Source organism: Microcebus murinus, chromosome 10 (genome assembly GCF_040939455.1).
Source record: "Microcebus murinus isolate Inina chromosome 10, M.murinus_Inina_mat1.0, whole genome shotgun sequence".
NCBI lineage: Eukaryota > Metazoa > Chordata > Mammalia > Primates > Cheirogaleidae > Microcebus > Microcebus murinus.
Genome location: NC_134113.1, coordinates 39,411,874 through 39,428,017, shown reverse-complemented (window position 1 = coordinate 39,428,017; position 16,144 = coordinate 39,411,874). Strand labels below are relative to the sequence as shown.

At 39.0% G+C, this 16,144-nt stretch overlaps 1 protein-coding gene across 1 annotated transcript in view; it reads left to right on the top strand.

Annotated features, from left to right (window-relative positions):
• Positions 1-875: 875 nt before the first annotated feature.
• The window catches only part of LOC142873353 (neuron navigator 3-like), a 572,217-nt gene continuing 556,948 nt past the window's right edge, over positions 876-16,144 (top strand). The window contains exon 1 of the mRNA XM_076007151.1: positions 876-1,128. The gene's annotated coding sequence lies outside the window, so the exon portion shown is untranslated. The remainder of the gene's footprint in view (positions 1,129-16,144) is intronic.

The following is a 16,144-nucleotide window of genomic DNA, read 5'->3' as shown; positions in this document are numbered from 1 at the left end:
AGGAATAAGATTTGACCCTTATTTGTAACCACCCACTAAAGGCTGGCTTTCAGCTAGGTATACTAGCTGGGGTCACACTAGATTCTTTCGCTAGATCTTGCTTATTTTCAGCAACACAATCAGACTTGCATTCCTAGCTGTAGCTAAAAGGTGCCGGTGGGAAGGTGAGCCTTTGGATGATGCTGGAGTATAGGCTGGAATATACCTTCAAGCCTATTTTCCAAAGAAAGGGGGAGGGAGAAAAGGAGATGCTTCTTTGGCCGAGAAAAGAAGATAAAAAAAAAATTTCAAACGTATTTGACAGCTGTATCTTCCCGCCATCACCTTTGCCAAACCCATGCATCTCTGCTTAGAGTCTGACATAAAATGAGGAGTAAAACCCGGTTTGTCGATGTGCTTTCAATGGGAAAAGTCAGTGCACAAGGATGGAAACGACAGCGGCTGAAAATAGGTGCATGACTTGTTGAGCATACAAATCATTTCCCTCCAGTCTCCAGGGGAGAGGGAAAAAAAAATCCCTCTTACGCTCTCCTTGTAGCCTGTGTTCTGCATTTGGGAGAGGAGGCAAAGGCTGGTCTTCAGGCGCTCCTCCTGCCGTCCCTGCAGGAAACTTTTCTCTTACGGCCCGCTCTGTCCGTTCCGCTCGGGCGAGACGGTGGGTGGGCGACCCGCGGGCTCCTCTCGCAGACAAGGGCCCCAGACCCGCGACGCGTCTGTCTCTTTAAATTCCAGCTGCGCGGCTGGGAAACAGCGCCACTCGCCGCCCAGGCCGGCTGGCAGCTGCGAGCGAGCGAGCTCGCGCTTTCGCTCCCGGCTGCGCGCCGCGGAGAGCTCGGCTCGGCCCGCGGGCTGCTCGGCGGCGGCGGCGGCGCGGGGCGGGGAGGCGCGGCCCGGCCGAGGAGCGAAGAAAGAGCGAGCCGGGCCGGGAGAGGCGCCGCGCCCGGTCCCGCGCCCGCTCTCAGCGGCCCGAGCAGTTTCCGTTGGGGTGACAAGGATGTGCTTGGGTTGGTTTCTTTTTTTTCTCTCCCCCTTCCTTCTCCTTAAGACGATTTCCATAGTAACCCGATCAAGTGGCTCAGTATCGCAAACCTGAGGATTTCCGCGGCCCGCCGGCATGACCTCAGCCAGGTAACGCTGCTGCGATCTCCTTCTCTCCCATTGCAAACCGCTGCGCTCCTTCCAAAGTTCCTTTTGTGGAAAATCGCCCAGCCCCACGGAGCCCCGGGTATTTGCAACAGCGTGTTCGTTCCCAGGTGCGGCCACGGGTTTCCTCCCTGCTGCTTCCCCAGGACCCACGATCAGATTATTAAAAACATTGGTTTTGGTCGCCTCCCCCGCTCCCTCCCCTTTTTGATTTTTCTCGTGGCTGCCCTCCTCTGGGCTTTCTCCCTGAGCCGGGTGATGGGGCGCGGGAGAAGTCGGGGGCGGGGGTGGCAAGCGCGGTCCAGGGAGTGGCGGGTCGCATGGGCCGGCTGCGGTGGGCTACTTTGGGCATCTCCGCGATGCCTGCGCCGGCATCACGAGGAGGGCTGTCAGCACCAGGGCAGCGGCGCCCGGGAGCCCCGCGTCTCTAGACGAGCGAGGGAGGGATGCAGGCTCGGGGGTGATGGAGCGCTCGGTGGTGGCTGGCGAGCGTCCATACATCATAGCTTTCCTCCGTACTCCCCCGCCCCTCTTCGGGTCTCTCTCTTTCTTTCCCGTCCTCATTTCTTTCTTCCTTTCCTCACCACCGGCTCTATTCTCTTCCCTCCTTTACCTCTTTTTCTCCCCTCATTTCCTTTTTTCCCCTCCTTTGCCCCTTAAAAGAAAGGGGGAATCATTTGCAGCCCTCTCGTTCTGCCAACATGGGAATAGCTGTGAAACCTGCAGCGTGGCGGTCTCAACCTGGTCGTTTTTAGACCCAGGCTCATCCATCAACATATTTGTTTCCTGAGTCTATTGATCTCCCTGGATTCTGCAGAAGTGCATTCTAAGCTAGGCGTCTGTGTGTCAGAATAGAGTTCTGCAGCCTGTTTCCGTGCTCCAAGTATGACATGTATTGTAAGGGCTGCATATGTTTTAAATCCAAATAAGCCATGGGTATAAATAAAAGTATCTCTGAAAAAAATCTAGTCTTATTCTAGAGAAACTTTCCTTTTAGGTTGTTGTTACACTCGTTTCCCCTCTTTGACGTTTAATTTTAGGAAACTTGGGAGACAGGTTTTTTTTTTTTCTTCTCCAATTTATGGGGCACATGCAACTTCTATTATCTTAATTATCTTCTCTTTGAGTCTCATTCAGATTTGCACTATCTAGTCACTGGAATGAGTAGGTCATAATTAACGTTCAGATGCTTGCTTCTCAAAGTCCATGCTGGCTAAGTGGCAACCTCTGGTACAAGGTGCTAAGAGAACCAGGAGAGCCAGATAGATCCTGGCAAAGAATAAAAAAGGCCCAGCAACTCTTGTGTGAAATAACTAGATTCAGATTTGAATACCGAAAAGATGAAAATATAATCAAACCAGGTTGTTAAAATTTTTTCGTTCTTAGTGTGTGTACAGCTATAGTAGGTAGGTATAAGTTAGTACTTTATAAAAAATGATCCACTCTAATTTAGAACCTATTCTGCCTTATTTGTGTTGCAGTACTTTCTAAGTATGGTTTTATTTTTTTCTTTAAAACATAAAATGTCCGTATCATGTGAAAATAGGAAAAAACAAGATGACTTCTACTTAGCCAGAAATAGGATTTATGTGGATTTTTTATTTCTCAGAAAATTTAGTTTTGCTCAAGTTTTCCTGAGGTCAAAATATTTCACATGTGAAAACTGATACTGATTAGTATTTTCCTCCACTCTATTTCAGTGGTGTATATTAATAGTTTATATAGGAAAAAGGTCTCAGTTTTAGAGAGTTCCTTTTGTCTGCACATTTTTCTTTAAATTCAGCTATTAATATAGGCTAAAGGATCTTGGAGCAGAGAATGGATCAGGCAGAAGAGAAACTATGATATAGTAGAAGATATGCCCAAACCAAGAGAAATTATTACCATGCCACTCCACATTGTCTTCATTTTTAGTCAATTAAGAAGCTGTATGTTCTAAATGTATTTCATTTTCTTAATTCTACATCAATACAGTATATATAAGAGGTCATATTTATCCAGTTCAGATGAATATTTACAAAAGTCTTAAAATTCCCTTGCCGGTGAAATCCAAATAGCATGTTTTTCTTCTAACATTTTCTTTCTAGTGAATAGTGATAGTAGTAATGGCCTTACATTATTGTTTTCAGCTGATTTCCAATTTTGGTGTTTCCTGGGTCAGTGGGTGGGTTTCCCTTGATGCATTTACAAGATGCTCAGGGCAGGCTGAGGGGAACTAGAATGCACAATTAATTGTAGGTACTATACAGTATTCATTTTCTCTTGTTCTTGGTTTAAGAGATGTCTTGCCCTTCTGATCACTTAATATTTTGGTGTAACTGCTCCTTTTTATATGTGTGTGTGAAGGATTTAACATAAAGACTGTTCTGATTGTCATGTGATTCTAGGTTTAAAAATATTAGTGTCAAGCCATAAATCACTCTTATTTATAGTACATTGATCCTGAAACTGTTTTCCCCCACTTGTGATTGCTTCTATATATGGAGCATTTAGTGAAAGGTTGGCAATGATGAGCTATGTTTTAATAGAAAAAAAATCCCTCAAGTTTACTTACCTCAAGTCCCTTATTTTCATGCAGAGGGATTAGCAAATGTTTTTGAACTGATATTTTAATAGACTGAATTGCTGAACACTGCAAATTACCAAGAATGTGTTTTGTTAATTCTGAAATTGCTCTATCAAGTTGTCTGGAGGCTCCATGTCAGTCACCCTTGTAACCCATGGCAACAGGAAATGGCTGTCCCGGGTGCGAGCTGAAGTATGGACACATACATACCCACACTCTGTGATCACACCAGGACTTGATATGAAAAAAATTAGTGTGCTGGCTCCTTTGTATAGATAGATGATAACTTTTTGACTAAGTTTTGACTTAGAACTACAATTCGCAGGTTTGCAGTGCACCTTAGCTCCTCATTTACAGTAAGTTCTCACTTAATTTCATTAGTAAGCTCTTGGAAACCAATTTTACAATAGGCTAATGGATATAAATAAGAGTTAAGTTCCTATGGCATGGTCACAGAAAGATCACCAAACTCATAAATCTCCAAATACCTCTAAACATTGAAATAAATGAGAGCTATACATACTTTTAAGATATATTAATAAAAACGCATAAGATCATTTACCCAATTATTCCAGTTTAGGGTCATGGGTGGCTGGAGTCTATCTTGCAGCTTAGGGCAGCAGGCAGCACCCAGTCCTGGACAGAGTGCCATTCCCTTGAAGTGTGCAGTCACACATACGCATATCAAATGGGACTTTGTAGACACACCAATTCACCGGATGTGCACATCTTTGGGATGTGTATGAAAACCCAGAGGAAACCCACACAGATAAGAGGAGAATATGCAAACTCCACACAGTGGTCCTAGTTGGGAATCAGTTCCCATCCGCTGACATCAACATTATAAGGCAAGTACACTGAATGAGATGACATTGTTTTGGGACTTGCTGTACTTAAGAGGTGTTATAGCATTCTCAGAAAACACAAGTTTAATGCTGTTTTTTTTTTTTTTTTGTCAATAGAAAAGAACTTCTAGAGAAGTGTGCATGTGTGTCTGACTTTGTATATAGCTGAGGTAATTAGGGTGAGACTATCACCAAATAAAAGATGATAGGCTGTGTCAACATTAGAAATGTTGGAATTTCTTTCTTTTTTTTTTTAGTTGGTAATATTTTATTTTTATTTATTTATTTTTTATTTTAGCCTATTATGGGGGTACAAGTGTTAAAGTTACATATATTGCCCATGCCCGCCCTCCCCCTACCTGTCTGACACCCAATAAATGTTATTCCTATATGTCCACTTAAGTGTTGATCTGTTAATACCAATTTGCTGGTCAGTCCATGTGGTGCTTGTTTTTCCATTCTTGAGATACTTCACTTAGTAGAATGGTTTCCAGCTCTATCCAGGAAAATACAAGAGGTGCTATATCACCATTGTTTCTTAAAGCTGAGTAGTAAGTACTCCATGGTATACATATACCACATTTTATTAATCCACTCATATATTGATGGGCACTTGGGTTGTTTCCACAGCTTTGCAATTGTGAATTGTGTTGCTATAAACATTCGAGTGCAGGAATTTCTAAACTTTAGGAATGAGGGAGCTGTGGAAGGAAGCAGGATCCATAAGGCCAAGGTAATGTTCCTACTTTTCACTGCCTCAGAGTTATTCTTGCAGTGGCCTCTGTATTCACAGATGTCACTTAGCTTTGTTTTCTCTAGAAGAAAAGTGAACATAATAATCTCTTCCTGTTTATGAATTCTCAAATGTACATATATGACATCATACACACAGGTGAACATATGTAGAAGTAATGGATACTAAAAAACACATTCAGAGGCAACAAAAAACTTCTGACTAGAGAATAGAGATCTTTCCTTGGACCATTGAATGGATAATGATGCTGTGTGTTTTCTTCCATTCAGGAGAAGGCCAACATATTACTGTCTGTTCTATGGATAAAGACAATAGATACTCAGTGACTAAGCACATAACATAATATGCATAATGATCCTAGCAGGTATCACCCTTTTACTTACATGAGTGCAAATGAGAAATTTCTCCTACTTTTTTTTTTTTTTTTTTTACCATTTAAGATTTCCTCCCCCGTCTCTTATTTTATAACGGAAAGTAACTTTCTGTAAGGTTAAGTGGACCTCAGGATAAGAAAAATCCCAGAGCTATCTTTCTATTCAAACTTCATTTTTCTCTTCCAAGTCTGACTGTCACCAATAGTATCTTACATGAGCCTCTGGTGTTGATGTTTCCATAGATCATCCTCCTCTGTCATAGATGAAGTCTCAGAACAAGCATCGTAGTATCACAGATTTTGAATTTAATGCATCATTCAAGTTGGTTATATAACTCAATGGTCTTTTTTTAAAAAAAAACCCCAAAACTCCATGTCTTTAAAATAGTATGTATTTACTATTTCCTTCCTTATTTTAGAATGAGTTTATGATGTTCAGAGGAAATAAGCCTTGTCCTTGTAAAGATTTAAAAGCTGCTTGTTCGTTTGTTTTATTATACAATGTTCATACGATGATATTTTTTTTGCTAATTTATGCAACATGATTTTCATAAGGGTTGTGCTCATTTTAACTACTTAAGATAATGGGGACCTAGAGATCTCAAGGTCTCAAAGCAGTGCTGGTGACATAGAGCCAATGTTTTCTTGAGAATGGAAAGTCAGTGTTTTGACAAGAGTGATTTATACAGTTCAAGTATAGCCAAGAAGGTTTAAAACAAACTTAAGTATTATATTTCATCTTGGTTTGTTTGTATTTATATGTGGTCCATTTATATGTAGAACTGTGGGTCTTATATCCAGCTTTCACTTTTCTCTCTTGAGAAAAAATCATCTGTCCCCATCCTTACTTGGTGGCTTTTGGTAGGTTTGTAGGCATGGCATTGAGGAAGAAATGATACCTTTTATATGCTAATCTTGAAAATGCAAATATGACCACAATAGCATATCCCTTGGGAATTTTGTCTCCCCCAATCAAAGGAAGCATTTGTTATTGAATACCTTCTTATGCTACCTTATTAAGATGGTTGCCAAATTGTCTTGATCTGTTTTAAGGCAGTATTGTCCAGCATTTAAAGATGTAGCTTCTGGAGCAGACTTCCTGACTTTGAATTCCAACTTTGTTATGTAGGTGATCTTGGGTAAATGTCTTAATTTGAGTCTCACTATCCTCATTTGTAAAACAGTTGTAGAGAAGGATTTCTGTAATGATTAAATGAGAGAATATGTTAATATATTTAGAACTCCTAGCAGGTAGCCATTATTCATTATATAGAATAACTACTATTGTTATTCCTCTTCATTCTGCTATTATTAAAATGAATAGGAAGGGCACAGTTATGTTTATTGTTCCTTCCAAGTCTGAATGTGAACTGTAATACTATAGTTGTCTACATAGGACCTATGCCCCTCCTCTTCTCTCCTCTCTCTCTACCTTAGCTTTTCTTATAGTCTCAATCTGAAAATAACAACCAGATGCTTGGGAGATAAGAGTACATGGAGGTGGGGTGGGGAAAATGAGGTCCATTTTTCTAGTTTCCAGAAAAGCTTCTCTTAACCTTTTAAAATATGTAGTATGCAGTTTACAGATTTTTCATTCAAAACTTGACACTAAATCAGAATTAGCTATAGTAGTGTTAAAATAACAAAAATGTTATTTTTTGCTAGACATCATGTCTAGCTTTAGTACTACAGTTCTGTTCTCTGTAACTGCCTACTAAAACCCTAATGTCATTGTAAAACTACAAGTTTGGTAAAGAAGGCTGCTGAATTTTTTGTGAAGTCACGTAAAGTCTTATTGATGAGAACATGTCATTTAGTAAAAGATGTGACATTTCATCCTTACTTTTTTGTGGGCTTTAATATTTAGAGCTTCACTGCATGACTAATTTTCTTTACGTATTAAGGGGATGTCCTCATTTGCAAAATGAATTACTGGATTAGTATACCTCTTTAAAAAATTTTTATTCTGGGAAGTTTTGCATAAACATAAAAATAGAAAGGATGTTATATTGAAATACAATGAACCCATCATTCAGCTTCAACAGGTTAGGTAACCTTTTGAGGTCCTTCCCAATTCAATGATTCTGTGATTCTCTGACCTTAGAAATTCTAATTCACTCTGACTTTCAAGGATCTAGACTATTTGATTGTTAAATAATGTTGATCCTACTGTCAATATTACTACTAAAATCATATAGATATTAGCACTAAGTATTTAATGGCAAGTCAATAAAATAATATACAAAAATGATGGCAATGTGTTAGAACTCAGTAAATAAGTCAGGGTTAGAAAATATGGGACTAGTTTGGTTCAGCAGACATTTATTGCCTCCCTTGAAGAGCTTGAAATATGTCCCAATTAATACCATATTATCATATGTAAGAATAATTTTCAAGAAATTGGACAATAAACAGTTTGAAAACTATGAGCATTAATCTTTCATTTGGAAGCTTATCTCAAGATTGTAAGAACTAGCCTCTGAGATGGTCCCCAGTAATCCTTATCTATTGCTAGTCACACCTTGTGAAGTCCCCTCCCACATTATGAATTCTGTGTGGTCAGTGGAATATGATGGAAGTGATGGTGTATGATTTCTGAGGATGTATGACTTCTGAGGCTGTCATAAAAGACATTGCCACTTCCACTTCTTCTGCTAGATGGATCACTTACTCTGGGGAAGGCCAGCTGCCATGTCATGAGAGCACTCAAGCAGTCCACAGGGATGCACATAGCAAGAGTGTGAGGCCTTCTGCTAACAGCCAGCACCAACTTACCAGTCACATGAAAGAGCCACCTTGGGAGAGGGTCCTTTAGTTCTGGTAAAGTCTTCAGATGACTGCAGTCCTGAGTAACACTTTGACTTCATCCTTTTGAGAGCCCCTGAGCTAAACCACCCACCTAATAATCTACTGAAATCCTTACCCACAGAAGCTGTGTGAGTTATTAAATGTTCATTGTTTGAAATTTTGCTAAATTTTGGAGTAATTTGTTACATAGCAGCAATAGATAACTAGAATTGATAATTACAACCCTGAGGCAGTGTAAGTGTTTTGTAGGTTATCACTGCTTTATAGGTATGTGGAACCACCAGTTAATAGAGTTCTGGTTGACAGAATGCTATTTAAATCTGCATTTAACACAATGAGTAACTAGCATCCTAGCCTTTATGTTTTTAACTTCCGGGAATGCATTTTCTGTGGACATTATCTATAAGGAGCACAAAAGATACAGTATCTCTTTTTCATTAGTTGCTAGCCTGGAACTCAATCCTGGCCTTTCCTTTTGGTAATATGCTTGTTAAAGATTCAAATGTTTTGGAATTTTGAAAGAAAGCGGGCCTGGAAGGTTGAGGACATGGACATGTTTTAGCTGATACTTGGGTAAACTTTGAGATTGTATTATAGTTTACCTTTAGGTTAGCCCAAAAGTCACTCTTCCTCCCAACAGGCTCACCCAGCCTTTATGACTTGGGCTTTTATTGTCATAGAAGTTTTTCTTCTATTATGTACTGAACTATATAATATTAAAGTGCCCCAAATAATGACCCACATAAGGCCCTGGTAACATGTTACCTGTTGTAGCCATTCTTCATGACTTTGTACTTTGGCCTTTTGTGTGTATTGCTAGATTACCCTTCTTAAGCATGGTTCTAAACTATATGCATCAATCTGTTTTTCTCATTGTTATATTACAAGGCTAATAAAGTCTAAAAATTGAATATTTCCAAAGGCTAGAATAGATTCTGTGTAAGTACAAAGTTTTGGTACATCCTTGCAGATAACATTGTGTGGATTTGAGAACCAAAAACTAGACAATAGTCTTACATTTTACTTTATGAATCTGTTCAACTTTATCTAAATAAATTAACATCCCATTAAAATTTAAAAGATATGACTGAATCTTTAATATATAAGTGCTAGAAACCTTGAATAATAGAGGTATTAAAGTTTTTGAGCCTTTAGATTGATGTGAATATTAGGTCATTTTCATAAATGAGCCACCAGTCTTTTCGTTTGGAGCATAAGGTTTTTGTACTTTTGCTATTTAATTTGTTAAGCTGGGTAACTAATAGGATACCTTGCCTCTGAGAATTTTTTTTTTCAGATCCAAGGTTATCTTGGTATAAAACAGTGATGGTGTTCACTGACCTATGCCAATATCACACTCTCTGCGAATTGAAATTGATTTTTTTCTTTTATTTTTTTTGGTCCTAGACATACACGTTTACCCTTTGAACAAGCATTACGTGGGAGGACTCAGAAAAACCAATAAGTAGTCATTTAGAGATATTAGCTTTCAGGATATCACAAATTAGTTGCCTCACAAGCCTCAGGAAAAAGTTAATGAAGTCACTAGTTCTTCTTGATATTTTTATGTTTGAGCAGCACACTATGCAATGAGAACTACCTGTACAGTTGGGGATAAACAACACAGGTCTGATTTTTCTGGTCTTTATGAGATATGTAGAAGCTAAGCCACTCCTAGTTGCCAGTGAAAAGGATATATGCCATATGTGCTTAGACTCTGGGAGTGTTTTCTTAGGTGTCTTTTGATAATCATGCTTTTGTTTCTATTTGTTTGTTGGATAATGTGTCCAGTCTTGTGTGCTTGTTTTATGTGCTTTGCATGTTTGGCATTGTATTAATTTACCCCATGAAGTAAACAGATGTTTAAACAAAAACAGTTTATAGAGCTATGTTAATTGCCTTTTACACTGTGATGAGGTTAAGGGGTACAGGAATGAATGAAACAAGGTCCTTACCCTTGAGGAAATGGGAACATATTTAATTTTTAATTTAAAAAAATTAAAATTTCCAGAGTATTTAGTTGCTTTTTTATAGATAGACTTTACAATTTATTATGGCCAGGCTGTGCTCAACACAAGATTGGTTTGGATTATGTAACCATAATTGAGAGTTTTCCTGAGTTCTACACTCTCAATGAATGCTAATGTTCTTTTGAAGGTCTCCTATATATGGCCTTAATAGCTACAAAGGCTTTTCTGCCTACAGCAGATAAATTCTCAATAATGTCACAGGAAGTTGCATTAGAAATTATGTATGCCATTACCTGTAGGCTTTTCATTTTATGCCAACAAATATTTGTTCAGGATATTCTCCATAGGACAACATCTATATCATACTTTGGACTTTTTTTTCTTGCTAGAGTGTAAAAGCATTTTATGAATCTTTAAATAAACTGCTTGATATTAATGTTTGTAATTGTTTAAGAATTGAGGTGAGGTTTTGATAGTAGTGTGGTTAGGGCCTCCAAAATACTTGAATCTGCCCTGCTAATTACAATAGCTCTATCCCAGTACAGGATTGCTAGGGAAGATATATGCAGGAAACAGCAGCCAAATGGTAATCAGAATACCATTTTTTTAATAGCTTGAGCTGGTACCAATTACTCTTAGTGCAGGACTATGGAAAAAGGTCATTTGGAGCAAATACTTTAAGCTTGAGTCCAAATATATATATTTTAGTCTTGATAACCTGTGGTATAGCTATAGTTTAGGAAATAAGTAAAAAAAAGAAAGAAATGACAATACCCCAAGAGGGGTTCTAGTTTCAACTTAGCCCCATCCAACTAGGAAGTTGAAAGAAGGAGAGAACAGACCTTGGTTTTGTTTTCTTTTAAAGCACAGTACCTCTGTCCACTAATTGTTAAGATCCACTCAGTGCTTTTGGATCTGACCTATTAGAAGAGCAACTGCTGCTTTGAATGGGGTGGACAGAGGTGGACCTGGAGAGGAGAGAAAGGTCTAATACTATGGATAAGTCATGATACAGGTAAATATGAAACCCTAGGGGTAAGAAATACTTCCACATTTGGACTTATACACATATACTCTATTATCTTTCTAAATATATATGTAGTTATAAATATGTACATATATACACATATAGTACTTCATGTACCAACCTCAGTGTGGCCTGGGGAAGCACCCCTTGATCGAATATATTATTATTTCCATAAGAAAATACATAAAAATTCACAGTAAGTGGGTGAATCAGAATGTTGCCCTCACTCCTTGTGTCTGCATCCCAATCCCCAGAACTTGTAAATACATCACTCATCACCTTTTCATGGCAAAAGGGACTTTGCAGATGTGATTAAAGTTTAAGGCCTTGAAGTTGGGGACATTATCCTGGATTTTCTGGGTAGGCCCAATCTGAACACATGGGTCCTTGAAAACAAAGGCTCTTTTTCAGCTGTGTTCAGAGGATGTGACGACAGAAAAAGGGTCAGAAAACTTGCTGCCTTCAAAATGGAGGAAGGGAGTAATGGATGAAGAAATGCAGTCTCTCTAGAAGGTAGAAAAGAGACAGATTCTTACCTGGAGTTTCCAGCAAGGAAAGCAGTTCTAATATCTCAATTTTAGCCTGATAAGACCCCTATGGGACTCCTGACCTCCAGGAGGAGGTCTGTACAATAATAAATTTTTGTTGTTTGGCCACTAAGTTTGTGGTAATTTATTACAGCAGTGATAGAAAACTAATAACATGGGATAAAGACTGTCATCTTATTTTATTTGAGGTTAGGTTATGAAAAACCTTTGGATTTTCAGAGCTTTTGGGTTATGAATTGCACTTAGTGATTGTGGACCTGTAGGAGAAATTGGGAGTCTTGATATTTTAACTGAATGACCTTACTGGTTTGAAATTTTAATTCTGGGAGGAAGAGTTCCTTAGAAAAAAAACCTTTTTGTTGTTTACTTCTCAGTACTTTGAGCCTTGCTGATTTCTTTGTATTTGCTTCCATTGTCTTTGTGGATCTTACGCTGGCTGATGATGGGTCTGGCCAACTTGGTTGACCATGAGCCTTGGTTCACTTTTGTAAATTAGGTTAAAGTATTATATACGAAGGGACTGAAACTCTAAAGAACTGTCCGAATGTACATTGGTCCTTGTTGATTGTATTTATTATTGGACGTCTGTTTTCTGTTCCTCCTTCCTTCTAGGCTGGTGGGGAAGAAATACTACAGGGCGATTTTGTGAATGTGGCAGCAGTGCTCTCCCTTTCTCTGGCTGCCAGAAATCCTTCACCTCTACTCCAAGTCTCTAAAGTGTGTTTGTCTCCGAGGGAGGTGGCACCTGGAATGAATGCCTCACCCCAGAAAGACTGGATACCCTTGGGCTGGTCCATGTGCTTCATGTTAACCTCTTAATTACCTGACAGTTTTAAGTGAGGGAGAAATAGTATTCATGTTCTAGTACTTCTCGCAGCAGAATCTAAGGCAAAGTCCACATATGGAGGTTTTCCAAAAAAATATTCTGTGAAGTATAAGTCGTATTCTATCATACAGGGCAGTAGTTAGTTTGGCACACTAAAAGTGCAGTATTTGTTTTCTTTGTGATGCTGTACCATTGCAGTATATTCCATTATTATGAAATGATTATGCTTGTCTGATTCATGTTTGAAGGGTTTGTTTTCAATGAAAAATTTCAGAATAATATTATCTCTGTTGCAAATTGAAATGTTAACTTTGAGCACATGTACGTTGCACTGTCCTTGATCTGTAGCTGAATCTTCAGAAACATCAGTTGTCCTATTGATTCTACTGATGCCCAAGTGCTGGGAGAACGAGGCCTGGCTATTGTGTGTTGGTGGTTGTGTTATTGTTTTTATTTCATTTTCTAGAAAATTGATAGATTTTGAGCTGTAGTTTATACATCAAATGTGAGTCCAAACTGTTTTTCCTCTCTGAAGACATACATCTTCTCTTTTCTCTAACACTCTCACTGTCCATACCCCCAACACAATGCTTTTTCTTACCAACATTTTCAGTATGATACATTTTGAAATCTTGTCTTAGCTTCTGACAAAAGTAATTGTGATTCAAATACAACTTGACAACTTGCTGTAGATAAGATTCTGTTTTGAGACCCCATGTCTTTGTAACCAACAACAAGATGGTTATTTACACAAAATGCTAAATAATTTTATCTAGATCATGGGCCCAAGTGAAAAAGTCTAGCTTATTGTGGAACTCAATAGAAAAATTTTCTCATCTGAGATTTATCCTGGAATTGCTATGATATATAATCATGAATGTATTTCAATGCTTATTAACTCTGTTGAATTTTAGTTGAAGTATATATTTAAAATAGTTGTAGAATTTTAGAAAATGCCTTATTTTTCACACTACAATGCATTAGGCTGTGGGCTAGGTGGTGAGTGGGAAAACAGAATGTAGACCTTGACCTTAATGAGTTTATGTGTGGCAGGTGAGGTAAGACTTGTGCAAAGGTGGCAAGTGCTGTAGAAAAGTATGAGTATCTGTAGATAGATAAAGGAGGGGAAGTCGTCTGGATGGGAAAGGCAGAATGCTTAATGGAGGAATTGGCATATGACCTATGAAGGGTCACTTTTGGACATACACAGAGAGAAGGAAAGATACTGTAACTGGAAAATGGGGTAGCAAAGTATTTAAGCAAAATTCAGTTTGTCCCATAGCATATGGTCCTGTAGGATTCAGCAGCCCCCACCCCACCATGTCTGGTCATCTTTGCCAAACCTTCCAGCCATGTTGAGCTATTGGGAATGTCCCACATATGTCTAGCTTTTTCTACTTTGGACCTGTTAGTACAGGTGTATTTTCTATACAGTGAGATTTCCACGTTGAGCTTTTTCTTTTAGCTGATATTAAGGCATAGAAGTTACTTTTTTTTTTTTTTTTTTTTTTTTGAGACAGAGTCTAGCTTTGTTGCCCAGGCTAGAGTGAGTGCCGTGGCTCAGCCTAGCTCACAGCAACCTCAATCTCCTGGGCTCAAGCAATCCTTCTGCCTCAGCCTCCCAAGTAGCTGGGACTACAGGCATGCGCCACCATGCCCGGCTAATTTTTTTCTATATGTATTAGTTGGCCAATTAATTTTATTTCTATTTATAGTAGAGATGGGGTCTCGCTCTTGCTCGGGGTGGTTTCTAACTCCTGACCTCAAGCAATCCGCCCGCCTCGGCCTCCCAGAGTGCTAGGCGTGAGCCACCGCGCCCGGCCAGAAGTTACTTTTTGTAAATCACATCTTTATAGTTTTTCAGTCTTGCCACCACAAAATCCAGAGCTGTATTTAGGGGATGTTTGTTGCTTGACTCCACTCATGCAGCTTACACATTCATTCCTTTGCTTATTGTTGAATCATGTTTATTCTGATCAGTGCTGAAAAGGCAAAGATGAAATACTTGTGCTTGAGCTCACTGCTGATGAGAGGCTGGCAAATGGTGGTTTTTTTTTTTTGTTAACGATTTTTTGATATGAAACTTTCATAGTTGTACTAAATGTATGAAGAAGGTGCATGGAAAAACAGTGGTGGGTGTGACAGTTCTGCCTGGTGGCAGAGAAGACTGCCTAGAGAGGATATACTTGAACTGAGTCATGAAAGATGAGTGGGAACCTGCCAGATGGACACAATGGAGGGGGATGTTTCAGGTTGTGACTCTGAAGTGTACAAAGGGAACATGAAAAGTTTGGGGACAGTCCCTAAGAGCACAAATGTGTGCATGGGGCAAGGGCAACATGATGAAGCTGGAAGGGTAGGTAGCCTGTGAAGTGTATAAATTCTAGATCAAGGAGTTTATATTCTGGAGGTATCAGTGATCATTGAAGAATGTTAGACAGGGATATATATATGTGTGTGTGTGTGTGTGTGTGTGTGTATTTTTTTTCCCTTTGAAAGCAGGTGTCAGGATTATAACACCTTAATATAAAATTGTTTGGTGCAGAAGCAATACCATATGTCAGCTAAGAGCTGAGGCTTCACAATATCACATTTCTTACAGGTAGTGTGAATAAGGTCAAGTTAACTTCTCCATATCTCAGTTTCTTTATCTGTTAAGTGGGGATGATGGCAGCAGCTGTCTCAGAAGTGCTATGAAAATTTGATGGGCTAGTATTGCCAAAGAACCTATTATAGCAAGTGCAATAATCATGTACATTCACTGTGTATTTTAATTTTATTATGACTAGTGACTGAATGTCCAACAAGAAGTTGTCAATTTGAGAACTGAAAGGGTCCTTAAAGTCAGTTGCAATGTGTATTACTTTATCCTCATAACAAAGGCCAAAAGCTATAAGCTGAATTTTAAGTATTGCTTGAAATATGAGGTTGTCATGTTTACCTGAGTGATGAAAGATAATTAGAAAATAAGAAGTGAGAGGAATTAAAAATGATCCTGATTGGCATTAGCCAAATTTGGGCAAGGTTATTGAAACCCCATGTCACAGTTAGCATTGTTGTGTCCCCATATCAGCAAGGGCAGAATCATCACAAGGAAATCTACAAAAAACAGGGAATGTTTAATATTAAAAGAGCTTTACCACTGTAACTCAATTGGTCCAGAGCAGGGTGGGCTGAAGGCTCAGACAACAAAATGGTGCAAAGGATTGCCATGACTTCTGGTGGCCTTTCAAGGCCAGATAATTATCAATAAAATGTTTATTATAAAACTGTATGTTTGAATA